The sequence below is a fragment of the Triturus cristatus genome, chromosome 5_2 (genome assembly GCF_964204655.1).
Source record: "Triturus cristatus chromosome 5_2, aTriCri1.1, whole genome shotgun sequence".
NCBI classification, from domain to species: Eukaryota; Metazoa; Chordata; class Amphibia; order Caudata; family Salamandridae; genus Triturus; species Triturus cristatus.
The window spans coordinates 67,459,239-67,474,334 of record NC_140588.1 but is presented as its reverse complement, the minus strand read 5'-3'; positions in this window follow the sequence as shown (position 1 = coordinate 67,474,334).

The following is a 15,096-nucleotide window of genomic DNA, read 5'->3' as shown; positions in this document are numbered from 1 at the left end:
GTCTACCTCCTCATATATGTGCTAGAGTTATGTAGAGAGTGGTAACAAATGAGGCATATGATTGAGAGAAGTATGCTAGGTTGAAATTAAGATTGAGATTTGAATTTTTACTGAGCTGTGGATGTTCACAATCTCGGAGTCGACATAGTACTAATTATAAACACTTAATAAAAATGAATTTCGTTGTACTGTTGCATCAGTTTGGAAATATTCAGGTTCTAATCACTGACTAACAGTGGACTTTTCCATCTGCAGAATATACTGAATGGCCAGCAGAGGCAGTGTTGCAGAAGAAACTTCTCTGCGTTGCTGAGACAAAAAAGAAAAAACTCAGCCATCAATATACTACCTGCCTCATCAGTTAATATGGTAAGTCAAAGTCGCATTTTATCTTTTTACTTGTCATTAAAAGATGTTCATAGCACCTGAATGCTCTTGTTACATGTTGAGGGGGGTCTTCAGAATAGATTTAATTTTTGAAGACGATAGCAATAGTGAAGACGCCATGGGCATCATGGTAGTTTATCAAAGACTTTGACTGTCTGCAAGGCTGACAAAACCTTCTTTAGATACTTGTACTAGGAATATGTCCTCCGAGTTAAATACCGTCTTTCAGGCTGAAACGAGTTGTATAAAGTGAGAGCGATTGACTTGCTATCACATAGAGGGAAGCTCATTTAACCTGTTTCCCTCCACTCTGTATGTGGGACTCTTATACGCAAGATGGACTGCTGTTTAGAAACTCTGTGTTCTTCTAAATCCAGCCCATTTTCAAAAGGAGCCCACTGCTTTCAATGGTTCAGAGTATTTCTCATTACACCTCCTACTTGCATTGCAGTCATAATGAAAGATAGTTACCTAGTTGGTAATTGCTGATGTCTCGTCCTCCTGTATAATAGTCACCTAGGGTGATTGGTCGAATGGTGCCCTTACATCATAAAGCTACAGAGGGATGTCATCTGACATGAAGCGATAGGATACATTCATCCGGGTATTGAAATGGGTAGCAGGGTAGACAGGATGCCCAGCTAAAGACTAAAGTGGGGAGATGAAAGAAACGAGGGCATTATTTAAGACTTATACATTTGTTTGAAGGTGTGGTTGATCAGTATATTCTCCATTTCTCTACAGGTGATCTGAAAGGGATGTGCTAAAATGAAGATGTTAGAATCTGTTATTCATAGCTTTTAATGTTCCCACTAACTGTAGCATAAGCATTCCTCCCTCAACTTATCGGATCACTTAATTGCTATTGGTGTACCATAGCCTAAACGAATTGCAGTGAGAAGGGTATGCTGTCACTTGGCTGACAATGAGATCTTTTTGGTCTACCTCCTCATATAGGTGCTAGAGTTCTGTAGAGAGTGGTAACAAATGAGGCATATGATTGAGAGAAGTATGCTAGGTTGAAATTAAAATTGAGATTTGAATTTTTACTGAGCTGTGGATGTTCACAATATTGGAGTCGCCATAGTACTAATTATAAACAGTTAATAAAAAAGATTGTAGTTGTACTGTTGCATCAGTTTGGAAATATTCAGGTTCTAATAACTGACTTACAGTAGACTTTTCCATCTGCAGAATATACTGAATGGCCAGCAGAGGCAGTGTTGCAGAAGAAATTTCTCTGTGTTGCTGAGACAAAAATAAAAAACTTAGCCATCAATCTACTGCCTGCCTCATCAATTAATATGGTAATTAAAAGTCGCATTTTATCTTTTTACTTGTCAGTAAAAGATGTTCATAGCACCTGAATGCTCTCATTACCTGTTTAGGGGTGTCTTCCGAATAGATTTAATTTTTCAAGACTAGCAATTCTGCAGACACTATAGGCAGCATCATGGTAGTTTATCAAAGACTTTGACTGTCTGCAAGGCTGACAAAACCTTCTTTAGATACTTGTACTAGGAATATGTCCTCCGAGTTAAATACCGTCTTTCAGGCTGAAACGAGTTGTATAAAGTGAGAGCGATTGACTTGCTATCACATAGAGGGAAGCTCATTTAACCTGTTTCCCTCCACTCTGTATGTGGGACTCTTATACTCAAGATGGACTGCTGTTTAGAAACTGTGTTCTTCTAAATCCAGCCCACTTTCAAAAGGAGCCCACTGCTTTCAATGGTTCAGAGTACTTTCTCATTACACCTCCTACTTGCATTGCAGTCATAATAAAAGATAGTTACCTAGTTGGTAATTGCTGATGTCTCGTCCTACTGTATAATAGTCACCCAGGGTGATTGGTCGAATGGTGCCCTTACATCATAAAGCTACAGAGGGATGTCATCTGACATGAAGCGATAGGATACATTCATCCGGGTATTGAAATGGGTAGCAGGGTAGACAGGATGCCCAGCTAAAGACTAAGGTGGGGAGATGAAAGAAACGAGGGCATTATTTAAGACTTATACATTTGTTTGAAGGTGTGGTTGATCAGTATATTCTCCATTTCTCTACAGGTGATCTGAAAGGGATGTGCTAAAATGAAGATGTTAGAATCTGTTATTCATAGCTTTTAATGTTCCCACTAACTGTAGCATAAGCATTCCTCCCTCAACTTATCGGATCACTTAATTGCTATTGGTGTACCATAACCTAAACTAATTCCAGTGAGAAGGGTACGCTGTCACTTGGCTGACAATGAGATCTTTTTGGTCTACCTCCTCATATAGGTGCTAGAGTTATGTAGAGAGTGGTAACAAATGAGGCATATGATTGAGAGAAGTATGCTAGGTTGAAATTAAGATTGAGATTTGAATTTTTACTTTGCTGTGGATGTTCACAATATCGGAGTCGACATAGTACTAATTATAAACACTTAATAAAAATGAATTTAGTTGTACTGTTGCATCAGTTTGGAAATATTCAGGTTCTAATAACTGACTAACAGTGGACTTTTCCATCTGCAGAATATACTGAATGGCCAGCAGAGGCAGTGTTGCAGAAGAAATTTCTCTGTGTTGCTGAGACAAAAATAAAAAACTTAGCCATCAATCTACTGCCTGCCTCATCAATTAATATGGTAAGTAAAAGTCGCATTTTATCTTTTTGCTTGTCAGTAAAAGATGTTCATAGCGCCTGAATGCTCTCATTACCTGTTTAGGGGTGTCTTCCGAATAGATTTAATTTTTCAAGACTAGCAATTCTGCAGACACTATAGGCAGCATCATGGTAGTTTATCAAAGACTTTGACTGTCTGTAAGGCTGACAAAACCTTCTTTAGATACTTGTACTAGGAATATGTCCTCCGAGTTAAATACCGTCTTTCAGGCTGAAACGAGTTGTATAAAGTGAGAGCGATTGACTTGCTATCACATAGAGGGAAGCTCATTTAACCTGTTTCCCTCCACTCTGTATGTGGGACTCTTATACGCAAGATGGACTGCTGTTTAGAAACTCTGTGTTCTTCTAAATCCAGCCCAATTTCAAAAGGAGCCCACTGCTTTCAATGGTTCAGAGTACTTTCTCATTACACCTCCTACTTGCATTGCAGTCATAATGAAAGATAGTTACCTAGTTGGTAATTGCTGATGTCTCGTCCTCCTGTATAATAGTCACCTAGGGTGATTGGTCGAATGGTGCCCTTACATCATAAAGCTACAGAGGGATGTCATCTGACATGAAGCGATAGGATACATTCATCTGGGTATTGAAATGGGTAGCAGGGTAGACAGGATGCCCAGCTAAAGACTAAGGTGGGGAGATGAAAGAAACGAGGGCATTATTTAAGACTTATACATTTGTTTGAAGGTGTGGTTGATCAGTATATTCTCCATTTCTCTACAGGTGATCTGAAAGGGATGTGCTAAAATGAAAATGTTAGAATCTGTTATTCATAGCTTTTAATGTTCCCACTAACTGTAGCATAAGCATTCCTCCCTCAACTTATCGGATCACTTAATTGCTATTGGTGTACCATAGCCTAAACGAATTGCAGTGAGAAGGGTATGCTGTCACTTGGCTGACAATGAGATCTTTTTGGTCTACCTCCTCATATAGGTGCTAGAGTTCTGTAGAGAGTGGTAACAAATGAGGCATATGATTGAGAGAAGTATGCTAGGTTGAAATTAAGATTGAGATTTGAATTTTTACTGAGCTGTGGATGTTCACAATATCGGAGTCGCCATAGTACTAATTATAAACAATTAATAAAAATGAATTTAGTTGTACTGTTGCATCAGTTTGGAAATATTCAGGTTCTAATAACTGACTAACAGTGGACTTTTCCATCTGCAGAATATACTGAATGGCCAGCAGAGGCAGTGTTGCAGAAGAAATTTCTCTGTGTTGCTGAGACAAAAATAAAAAACTTAGCCATCAATCTACTGCCTGCCTCATCAATTAATATGGTAAGTCAAAGTCGCATTTTATCTTTTTACTTGTCATTAAAAGATGTTCATAGCACCTGAATGCTCTCGTTACCTGTTGAGGGGGGTCTTCAGAATAGATTTAATTTTTCAAGACAGTAGCAATACTGAAGACGCCATGGGCATCATGGTAGTTTATCAAAGACTTTGACTGTCTGCAAGGCTGACAAAACCTTCTTTAGATACTTGTACTAGGAATATGTCCTCCGAGTTAAATACCGTCTTTCAGGATGAAACGAGTTGTATAAAGTGAGAGCGATTGACTTGCTATCACATAGAAGGAAGCTCATTTAACCTGTTTCCCTCCACTCTGTATGTGGGACTCTTATACGCAAGATGGACTGCTGTTTAGAAACTCTGTATTCTTCTAAATCCAGCCCATTCTCAAAAGGAGCCCACTGCTTTCAATGGTTCAGAGTACTTTCCCATTACACCTCCTACTTGCATTGCAGTCATAATGAAAGATAGTTACCTAGTTGGTAATTGCTGATGTCTCGTCCCCCTTTATAATAGTCACCTAGGGTGATTGTTCGAATGGTGCCCTTACACCATAAAGCTACAGAGGGATGTCATCTGACATGAAGCGATAGGATACATTCATCCGGGTATTAAAATGGGTAGCAGGGTAGACAGGATGCCCAGCTAAAGACTAAGGTGTGGAGATGAAAGAAACGAGGGCATTATTTAAGACTTATACATTTGCTTGAAGGTGTGGTTGATCATTATATTCTCGAGTTCTCTATAGGTGATCTGAAAGGGATGTGCTAAAATGAAGATGTTGGAATCTGTTATTCATAGCTTTTATTATTCCCACTAACTGTAGCATAAGCATTCCTCCCTCAACTTATCAGATCACTTAATTGCTATTGGTGTACCATAACCTAAACTAATTGCAGTGAGAGGGGTACGCTGTCACTTGGCTGAAAATGAGATCTTTTTGATCTACCTCCTCATATAGGTGCTAGAGTTCTGTAGAGAGTGGTAACAAATGAGGCATATGATTGAGAGAAGTATGCTAGGTTGAAATTAAAATTGAGATTTGAATTTTTACTGAGCTGTGGATGTTCACAATATTGGAGTCGCCATAGTACTAATTATAAACAGTTAATAAAAAAGATTGTAGTTGTACTGTTGCATCAGTTTGGAAATATTCAGGTTCTAATAACTGACTTACAGTAGACTTTTCCATCTGCAGAATATACTGAATGGCCAGGAGAGGCAGTGTTGCAGAAGAAATTTCTCTGTGTTGCTGAGACAAAAATAAAAAACTTAGCCATCAATCTACTGCCTGCCTCATCAATTAATATGGTAATTAAAAGTCGCATTTTATCTTTTTACTTGTCAGTAAAAGATGTTCATAGCACCTGAATGCTCTCATTACCTGTTTAGGGGTGTCTTCCGAATAGATTTAATTTTTCAAGACTAGCAATTCTGCAGACACTATAGGCAGCATCATGGTAGTTTATCAAAGACTTTGACTGTCTGCAAGGCTGACAAAACCTTCTTTAGATACTTGTACTAGGAATATGTCCTCCGAGTTAAATACCGTCTTTCAGGCTGAAACGAGTTGTATAAAGTGAGAGCGATTGACTTGCTATCACATAGAGGGAAGCTCATTTAACCTGTTTCCCTCCACTCTGTATGTGGGACTCTTATACGCAAGATGGACTGCTGTTTAGAAACTCTGTGTTCTTCTAAATCCAGCCCACTTTCAAAAGGAGCCCACTGCGTTCAATGGTTCAGAGTACTTTCTCATTACACCTCCTACTTGCATTGCAGTGATAATAAAAGATAGTTACCTAGTTGGTAATTGCTGATGTCTCGTCCTACTGTATAATAGTCACCCAGGGTGATTGGTCGAATGGTGCCCTTACATCATAAAGCTACAGAGGGATGTCATCTGACATGAAGCGATAGGATACATTCATCCGGGTATTGAAATGGGTAGCAGGGTAGACAGGATGCCCAGCTAAAGACTAAGGTGGGGAGATGAAAGAAACAAGGGCATTATTTAAGACTTATACATTTGTTTGAAGGTGTGGTTGATCAGTATATTCTCCATTTCTCTACAGGTGATCTGAAAGGGATGTGCTAAAATGAAGATGTTAGAATCTGTTATTCATAGCTTTTAATGTTCCCACTAACTGTAGCATAAGCATTCCTCCCTCAACTTATCGGATCACTTAATTGCTATTGGTGTACCATAACCTAAACGAATTGCAGTGAGAAGGGTACGCTGTCACTTGGCTGACAATGAGATCTTTTTGGTCTACCTCCTCATATAGGGCTAGAGTTATGTAGAGAGTGGTAACAAATGAGGCATATGATTGAGAGAAGTATGCTAGGTTGAAATTAAGATTGAGATTTGAATTTTTACTGAGCTGTGGATGTTCACAATATCGGAGTCGACATAGTACTAATTATAAACACTTAATAAAAATGAATTTAGTTGTACTGTTGCATCAGTTTGGAAATATTCAGGTTCTAATAACTGACTAACAGTGGACTTTTCCATCTGCAGAATATACTGAATGGCCAGCAGAGGCAGTGTTGCAGAAGAAATTTCTCTGTGTTGCTGAGACAAAAATAAAAAACTTAGCCATCAATCTACTGCCTGCCTCATCAACTAATATGGTAAGTAAAAGTCGCATTTTATCTTTTTGCTTGTCAGTAAAAGATGTTCATAGCGCCTGAATGCTCTCATTACCTGTTTAGGGGTGTCTTCCGAATAGATTTAATTTTTCAAGACTAGCAATTCTGCAGACACTATAGGCAGCATCATGGTAGTTTATCAAAGACTTTGACTGTCTGCAAGGCTGACAAAACCTTCTTTAGATACTTGTACTAGGAATATGTCCTCCGAGTTAAATACCGTCTTTCAGGCTGAAACGAGTTGTATAAAGTGAGAGCGATTGACTTGCTATCACATAGAGGGAAGCTCATTTAACCTGTTTCCCTCCACTCTGTATGTGGGACTCTTATACGCAAGATGGACTGCTGTTTAGAAACTCTGTGTTCTTCTAAATCCAGCCCAATTTCAAAAGGAGCCCACTGCTTTCAATGGTTCAGAGTACTTTCTCATTACACCTCCTACTTGCATTGCAGTCATAATGAAAGATAGTTACCTAGTTGGTAATTGCTGATGTCTCGTCCTCCTGTATAATAGTCACCTAGGGTGATTGGTCGAATGGTGCCCTTACATCATAAAGCTACAGAGGGATGTCATCTGACATGAAGCGATAGGATACATTCATCCGGGTATTGAAATGGGTAGCAGGGTAGACAGGATGCCCAGCTAAAGACTAAGGTGGGGAGATGAAAGAAACGAGGGCATTATTTAAGACTTATACATTTGTTTGAAGGTGTGGTTGATCAGTATATTCTCCATTTCTCTACAGGTGATCTGAAAGGGATGTGCTAAAATGAAAATGTTAGAATCTGTTATTCATAGCTTTTAATGTTCCCACTAACTGTAGCATAAGCATTCCTCCCTCAACTTATCGGATCACTTAATTGCTATTGGTGTACCATAGCCTAAACGAATTGCAGTGAGAAGGGTATGCTGTCACTTGGCTGACAATGAGATCTTTTTGGTCTACCTCCTCATATAGGTGCTAGAGTTCTGTAGAGAGTGGTAACAAATGAGGCATATGATTGAGAGAAGTATGCTAGGTTGAAATTAAGATTGAGATTTGAATTTTTACTGAGCTGTGGATGTTCACAATATCGGAGTCGCCATAGTACTAATTATAAACAATTAATAAAAATGAATTTAGTTGTACTGTTGCATCAGTTTGGAAATATTCAGGTTCTAATAACTGACTAACAGTGGACTTTTCCATCTGCAGAATATACTGAATGGCCAGCAGAGGCAGTGTTGCAGAAGAAATTTCTCTGTGTTGCTGAGACAAAAATAAAAAACTTAGCCATCAATCTACTGCCTGCCTCATCAATTAATATGGTAAGTCAAAGTCGCATTTTATCTTTTTACTTGTCATTAAAAGATGTTCATAGCACCTGAATGCTCTTGTTACCTGTTGAGGGGGGTCTTCAGAATAGATTTAATTTTTCAAGACGGTAGCAATACTGAAGACGCCATGGGCATCATGGTAGTTTATCAAAGACTTTGACTGTCTGCAAGGCTGACAAAACCTTCTTTAGATACTTGTACTAGGAATATGTCCTCCGAGTTAAATACCGTCTTTCAGGATGAAACGAGTTGTATAAAGTGAGAGCGATTGACTTGCTATCACATAGAGGGAAGCTCATTTAACCTGTTTCCCTCCACTCTGTATGTGGGACTCTTATACGCAAGATGGACTGCTGTTTAGAAACTCTGTATTCTTCTAAATCCAGCCCATTTTCAAAAGGAGCCCACTGCTTTCAATGGTTCAGAGTACTTTCCCATTACACCTCCTACTTGCATTGCAGTCATAATGAAAGATAGTTACCTAGTTGGTAATTGCTGATGTCTCGTCCCCCTTTATAATAGTCACCTAGGGTGATTGTTCGAATGGTGCCTGTTAGACCTGTCAGCCCTTTGGGTGGTCCCTCCTCATCATTATTTATTTTGTCCCACTTTTGCCTCAAACCCTGTTGTAATTTTTCCTTTTTGGGAACCACCAGACTTTTTCGTGTTGCTGCAGATTCAGGGAGCCATTTTACCTACCCCTGAAACTTCTGTCTGAGGGCCTGGAGCACAAAATGGTGGCCACCTGTGACATCACCAGCATCCACTGGAACCTACCAGCACCTTCCAGAAGATTCCAGAACCCTGTGACCGTTGGAGGCGGTTTAGAATGTTGGGAGGTTAAGAGAGAGAGTTGGCAGTTGGAGCTGGCAGTTGGCACCTGACTGGTGAAGAGAGAGGAGCACAACAGTGAAGGAGGAAGGAGTGAAGCAGCAGGGGTGGAAACTTGTGCCTGGAGTGGGGTCCATAAACCCACCCTTGATACTTGTCCCTACTGATGGATCCCAGCCTGTAGCCCTGTGTGGGAAGAAGACAGAAAAACTCATCCTAAGGACCTGGACAGCAGGAACAGGCCTTAGAAGCAGAAAGCAGCAAGATCCTGACCTGGAAACTGGTTTCCCTGGAATCCGGCGTCGAGTAGCCTAAGACCTGGAGCCCGAGGTGGAGAAGCGGCGCTGACTGAAGTAGCAGACGTCGTACCCGGAGCCGCCTGAGGTCGTGAGAGGGCGCCGACGGGGGTCGTGAGGAATACCAGAGGTCGAGGAGGAAGTGAACCGAGGTCGAGCGAGCGGCGTCATCGGAGGAGTGAAGTCCGCCCTCCGGAGTCGTCGGAGACCGAGGTAGAGGTGAACCGGAGGTCGGGAGTGAGGATCGCACTCCGGAGTCGCCCGGAACCTGAGAGGAGGAGCACCGGAGGTCGGGGGTGAGGATCGCACCCCGGAGTCGCCGGAAGTTGACATCGAGGCCAGGCCGGCCGACGTCATCGGAGCCGAGAGCGCCATCGGACCGGAGCCGCCCGAAGTCGACACCGAGTAGAGGCTGCCCGACGCCGTCGAATCGGAGGTCGAGATCGAACCGAGGCCGCCGACATCGGACCGGAACCGCCTACCGGCGTCGTCTAGAACTGACATTGTGCCGAGGCCGCCGAGACCGAACCGGAACCGCCTCACGGCATCGACACGACTCCAGCGGCGTCGGAACATCAGAAAAAGGGCAGTAAGTGGAGTAGAGGGCGCCTAAGGCCCTGTGGAGACCTGAGAGACTGCTCTAAGGGGCTAGGGAGGTGCTGAAACCATCCTGACTGTGCCTGGGGTGAACTGGGACTAACCTAGAGAGGTGGTGTGGAGAGAGAAAGCCAGGGCACTGGTATTCCCCCCTTTGATCTACCTCAGTTTAGGCCTCAGCCTTGTCTCAGCCAGGGAGTAGCCCCCCTCAAGCCTTCCACAACCCTACAAGCTGTGCCTGGGCCAAATCAGCCCTTAGGAATTGAAATGTCAACTGATTACATGAGTGTTGCTGTATACTTTTAATTATTTATTGGGGGTACTGTATTTATTGAGTTTTTACCTATTTATTGCTTCACTATATTTATAGGTCCACAGGACTTGATGGTGTACAATATTTATTGGTACAGTATTTATTGCCTCAAAATATTTAATTGCCTGTATTACCTGCACTGATATTTATGTCCCTTGTATTTATGATCACCCCTATTTATTGAATCTTCAGATAATATTTATTTGACCTGCACTATTTAAAATTGTATATTGTGATTGACTTATTTATTTTTCCAATCAGCAACTAAGAGAAAAAGATAAAGAAGAATATTTTCATAATTTTTACGGTGTAGAGTCGTTTTTGGAACGGATGCACGCATGGTTATTGTATGGGTATATTGTATGCTTAGCACTGCGCCTGTTTCCTGACCACTCGAGCCAAGCTACCACAGTGTGTTCGGGGAGTCCACCACCACCCTGCGGAGTGGAGGTGGGCTGTTTCCAACATAAATTGGTGTTCAGCGGTGGGATAGAGCTGTGCCTACATATACTCAACAATAACTGTGGGTAGTCCATAGGCCTACACCGGGAGTTTTCTCAAAAGCGGCCTTCCTAATTGTGGGTTTTTGTTTTTTCCAAATTTACTCTGGTGGTGGGAGGAGGTATTATTAAAGGTACCCCCCTACATTGTTACTGCACAAAACCTGTCCTCTAACCTGAGTGGGCAAGATGGAGTTTGTACTAGAAAATCTAGAAACGTACACTGTGGCCCAACTCAGGGAGTTTTGCCAGCGGGAGGGGGTGTACTGTCCCCCAGGAGCAAAGAAGGGTGCACTCCAAACCAGCTTAAGGGCTTGGGGGGAGGCACGCCGAGAAAGCAAGGCTGAGGAGGAAGACAGGGATGGAGAGCCTGACCCCGAGGGGGCTGAGATGTACCAACCTGAGGTGGGGAACCTGTCAGCAGGGCCCAGGACACTTTCTAGGGGGGGCAGCCGTGCCTCTAGCGGTGGCTTGTCTGAAGTGGAGCTAACGGACCGGAGGGAGAAAAGACAGCTCACATGGGACTTAGCAAGGCTGGAAAAGGAGAAGGAGGAGCAGAGGATGGCCCATGAATTGCGACTGAAAGAAATAGATCTTCAGATCTTGAGAATCGGGGCACAACCTGTTCCTAATGGTGGCAGCCAAACCCAAGAGATCACCAGGGAATCCAAACCTTACCTGCCAAAGGACATAGTGGCTAGCTATGGAGTGGGCGACGATATCGCCAAGTGGCTAGCGGCCTATGAGGTCTCACTGAGGGCCCATGGGGTTCCGGAGAAGTACTGGGGAGGGGGATTGTACAAGTACATGCCTCCAGCTGGTAGGGATGCTTTATTGGCCCTCGAGGAGGATGAGCAGACCCACTACCCCGCCATGAAACTGGCACTCATCAGAAAGTTTGGACTAACACCAGAAAAGTACAGACAGAAGTTCAGGGGTAGTCACAAACTGGGCACGCAGAATTGGGTGGACTTCCTGGACTATGCGAAGAAGGCAATGGAAGGTTGGATTCAGGGCAGTGAAGTAAGGAACTACGAGGAGTTGTTCGACCTAGTACTGAAGGAACACCTGCTCGAGAAATGTTTCCCTGAACTGCGGCAACACCTGGTGGATAGCAAGCTGACCAGTCCCCGGAAGCTTGCTGAGGAGGCGGACATTTGGGCTAGTACCCGAGTGTCCACAAGGGGGACTGGAGGGGATACTCAAAAGGCCGGACAGGGCGCCCCCCAGAAGAAAGAGGGAGGGGAAAAGAAAAAGGAGTTCTCCAAAGGCCCCCAAAATAACTTCCAAGGGAAGGGAACAGGATTCACCTCTAAGGCTAACCCACCCAGAAACCCTAATCCTGGCCAGAGTCAGCAGCCAAGGGTTGTCCATTGCTACGAGTGCGGTGGCGTTGGACACTATAAAGGAGATCCGAAGTGTCAGAAACGATCACCCCCTCCCACTGGAGGAAAGACCCCCGGAGTAGCTAGTGCAGTGCTCGGGGAGGAGATGCCCTTAACTAAGGGAAGGGAGTGGGCGGGTGTCACTTTAGTGTCCCTGGGAGAACGGGAGATGGTTCCTAAGATCCAGGTGCCCGCAAATACCGCAAAGTATGGGCAGTGGGTCACCATCAACGGCCAAAGAGGGGAGGCTCTGAGAGACACAGGAGCCAGTATGACTATGGTGCGTAGCCAACTGGTGTCTCCAGAGCAGGTAATTCCCGATGTACTCCACCCAGCCGCGATGGCTGACGGCAGAACAGGCCACTACCCAGTGGCCGAGGTTCCCTTTGAATGGGGGGGGGTTGCAGGTTCACTTCGAGTTGCCGTAAGCCCTGCCGTGCCAGTCGATTGTCTGCTGGGGAATGACATGGAGCACAACGCTTGGAAGGAGGTGGAATACCGGACTCACACCGAGATGCTGGGTACACCTGACTGGGCCTGTGTTAGCACAAGGTCCGCGACTACCCGAAGAGGGAGTTCATTTCGGCTGGAGCCTGGAACAAAGGCCCAGCCAGCTGCCAGTCAAGGGAAGAACCGAGGACAGGAGGAGCCTGCCTCGGCGTCTCCACCCCGTAGGACGGATAGGCCACCGGAGGTGGTGGACCAGGAGTCTGCGGAGGGGGACGTTACCAACCTGGAGGACCTACCCATCCCGGCCGAGTGGCACGTGGAGGGAGGCCCGTCCAGGGAGGAATTCTGCCAGGGCCAGAGGGAGTGCCCTACCCTTGAGGGGCTGAGGCGACAGGCCGAAGCCCAGGCAGCAGAGAACGTTGAAGGGAACTACAGTGTTTACTGGGAGGATGGCCTCCTCTACAGTGAACCCAAGGCACCCCTACATGGATCGTCACGAGCCTTGGTAGTTCCTCAACGTTATCGAGCCTTCCTTTTAGAGTTGGCTCACGAGATCCCCTTGGCAGGACACCTGGGGCAAGACAAGACCTTCGCCCGTCTTGTCCCACACTTTTATTGGCCTCAGATGAAAGTGTCGTCCGATACCTACTGCCGGACATGTGTGTCTTGTCAAGCCAGTGGGAAAACAGGGGTGAAGCTGAAAGCTCCCCTGGAACCACTTCCTGTCGTTAGCACCCCCTTTGAAAGGGTGGGCATCGACATTGTGGGCCCGTTAGATCCGCCAACATCAGCTGGTCACAGGTTTATCCTGGTCCTGGTGGATCATGCCACACGGTACCCAGAGGCAATACCTCTGAGGACCATAACAGCACCTGTTGTGGCTAGGGCCCTGATGGGAATCTTTACCCGAGTGGGTTTTCCCAAGGAAGTTGTGTCCGACAGGGGGACCAACTTCATGTCAGCGTATATGCGGGCGATGTGGAAGGAGTGTGGAGTGACCTACCGGTTCACAACTCCTTACCACCCCCAGACAAATGGTCTGGTGGAGAGGTTTAATAAAACCTTGAAGGGCATGATCAGAAGTCTGCCTGAAAGCCTGCGGAGGAAATGGGACGTCCTCCTACCCTGTTTACTTTTTTCCTACAGGGAAGTGCCACAGAAGGGAGTGGGCTTCAGCCCCTTCGAGCTTCTGTATGGGCACCCTGTACGTGGACCTCTTAACCTGGTGAGAGACGGATGGGAAAGAACTCCCAGAAAGCTCCCCCAGGATGTGGTGAGCTACATGCTGGCCTTCCGGAGCCAAATGGCTAAGTTGTGGAAGCAAGCTTCTGACAACTTGGAAGCCAGCCAAGCAGTAATGAAGGCGTGGTATGACCACAATGCTCACCCGGTGGAGTTGGAGCCTGGCCAGAAGGTGTGGGTGATCGAACCAGGAGAGCTTAGCGCCCTCCAGGATCGCTGGTCAGGACCCTTTGAGGTGTTGGAGAAGAAGGGTAAGGCTACCTACTTGGTGGACCTGAAGACCCCTCGTCAGCCCCTGCGGGTGCTGCATGCCAACCGCCTCAAACCCCACCACGAGAGGCCCGAAGTCATCTTGATGATGGTGACTGACGGAGGAGAGGACGTGGAAAGCGAGCCTCTCCCCGATTTGTTTGCGTCTCAAGAAAAGGATGGGTCGGCGGAGGGAGTGATTCTCTCCCCATCTCTAACTCCTGAACAGCAGGAGGACTGTCGCCAGGTCCTGGGGCAGTACTCTTCGTTGTTCTCCCTTGTCCCGGGTAGGACTCACCTGTGCGTCCATGACGTGGACACAGGAGACAGCCCACCTGTGAAGTCCAAGATCTACCGGATGTCAGACAAGGTGAAGGCCAGCATACATAGTGAAGTCACTAAGATGCTGGAGCTAGGAGTGATCGAACCTTCTAGCAGCCCCTGGTCCAGTCCGGTGGTGTTAGTACCGAAAGCTGCACCACCGGGTGCCCAACCAGAACTGAGGTTCTGTGTGGACTACCGGGGACTGAATTCAGTGACAAAAACTGATGCTCATCCGATCCCAAGGGCGGATGAATTGATTGACCGGCTGGGAGCTGCCCAATATCTAAGTACCTTTGACCTTACTTCGGGGTACTGGCAGATCTCTTTGACTGATGGAGCAAGGGAAAGGTCAGCCTTCTCCACGCCCAATGGCCACTACCAGTTCTGTGTAATGCCCTTTGGGCTCAAGAACGCACCTGCCACGTTTCAGCGCCTGGTAAACCAGATCCTCACCGGAATGGAGAGTTTCTCTGCTGCTTATCTGGATGACATAGCCGTCTTCAGTAACAGCTGGGAGGATCACTTGCGTCACCTGCAAGCTGTTCTCCAGGCCCTGAGACAAGCTGGATTGACGA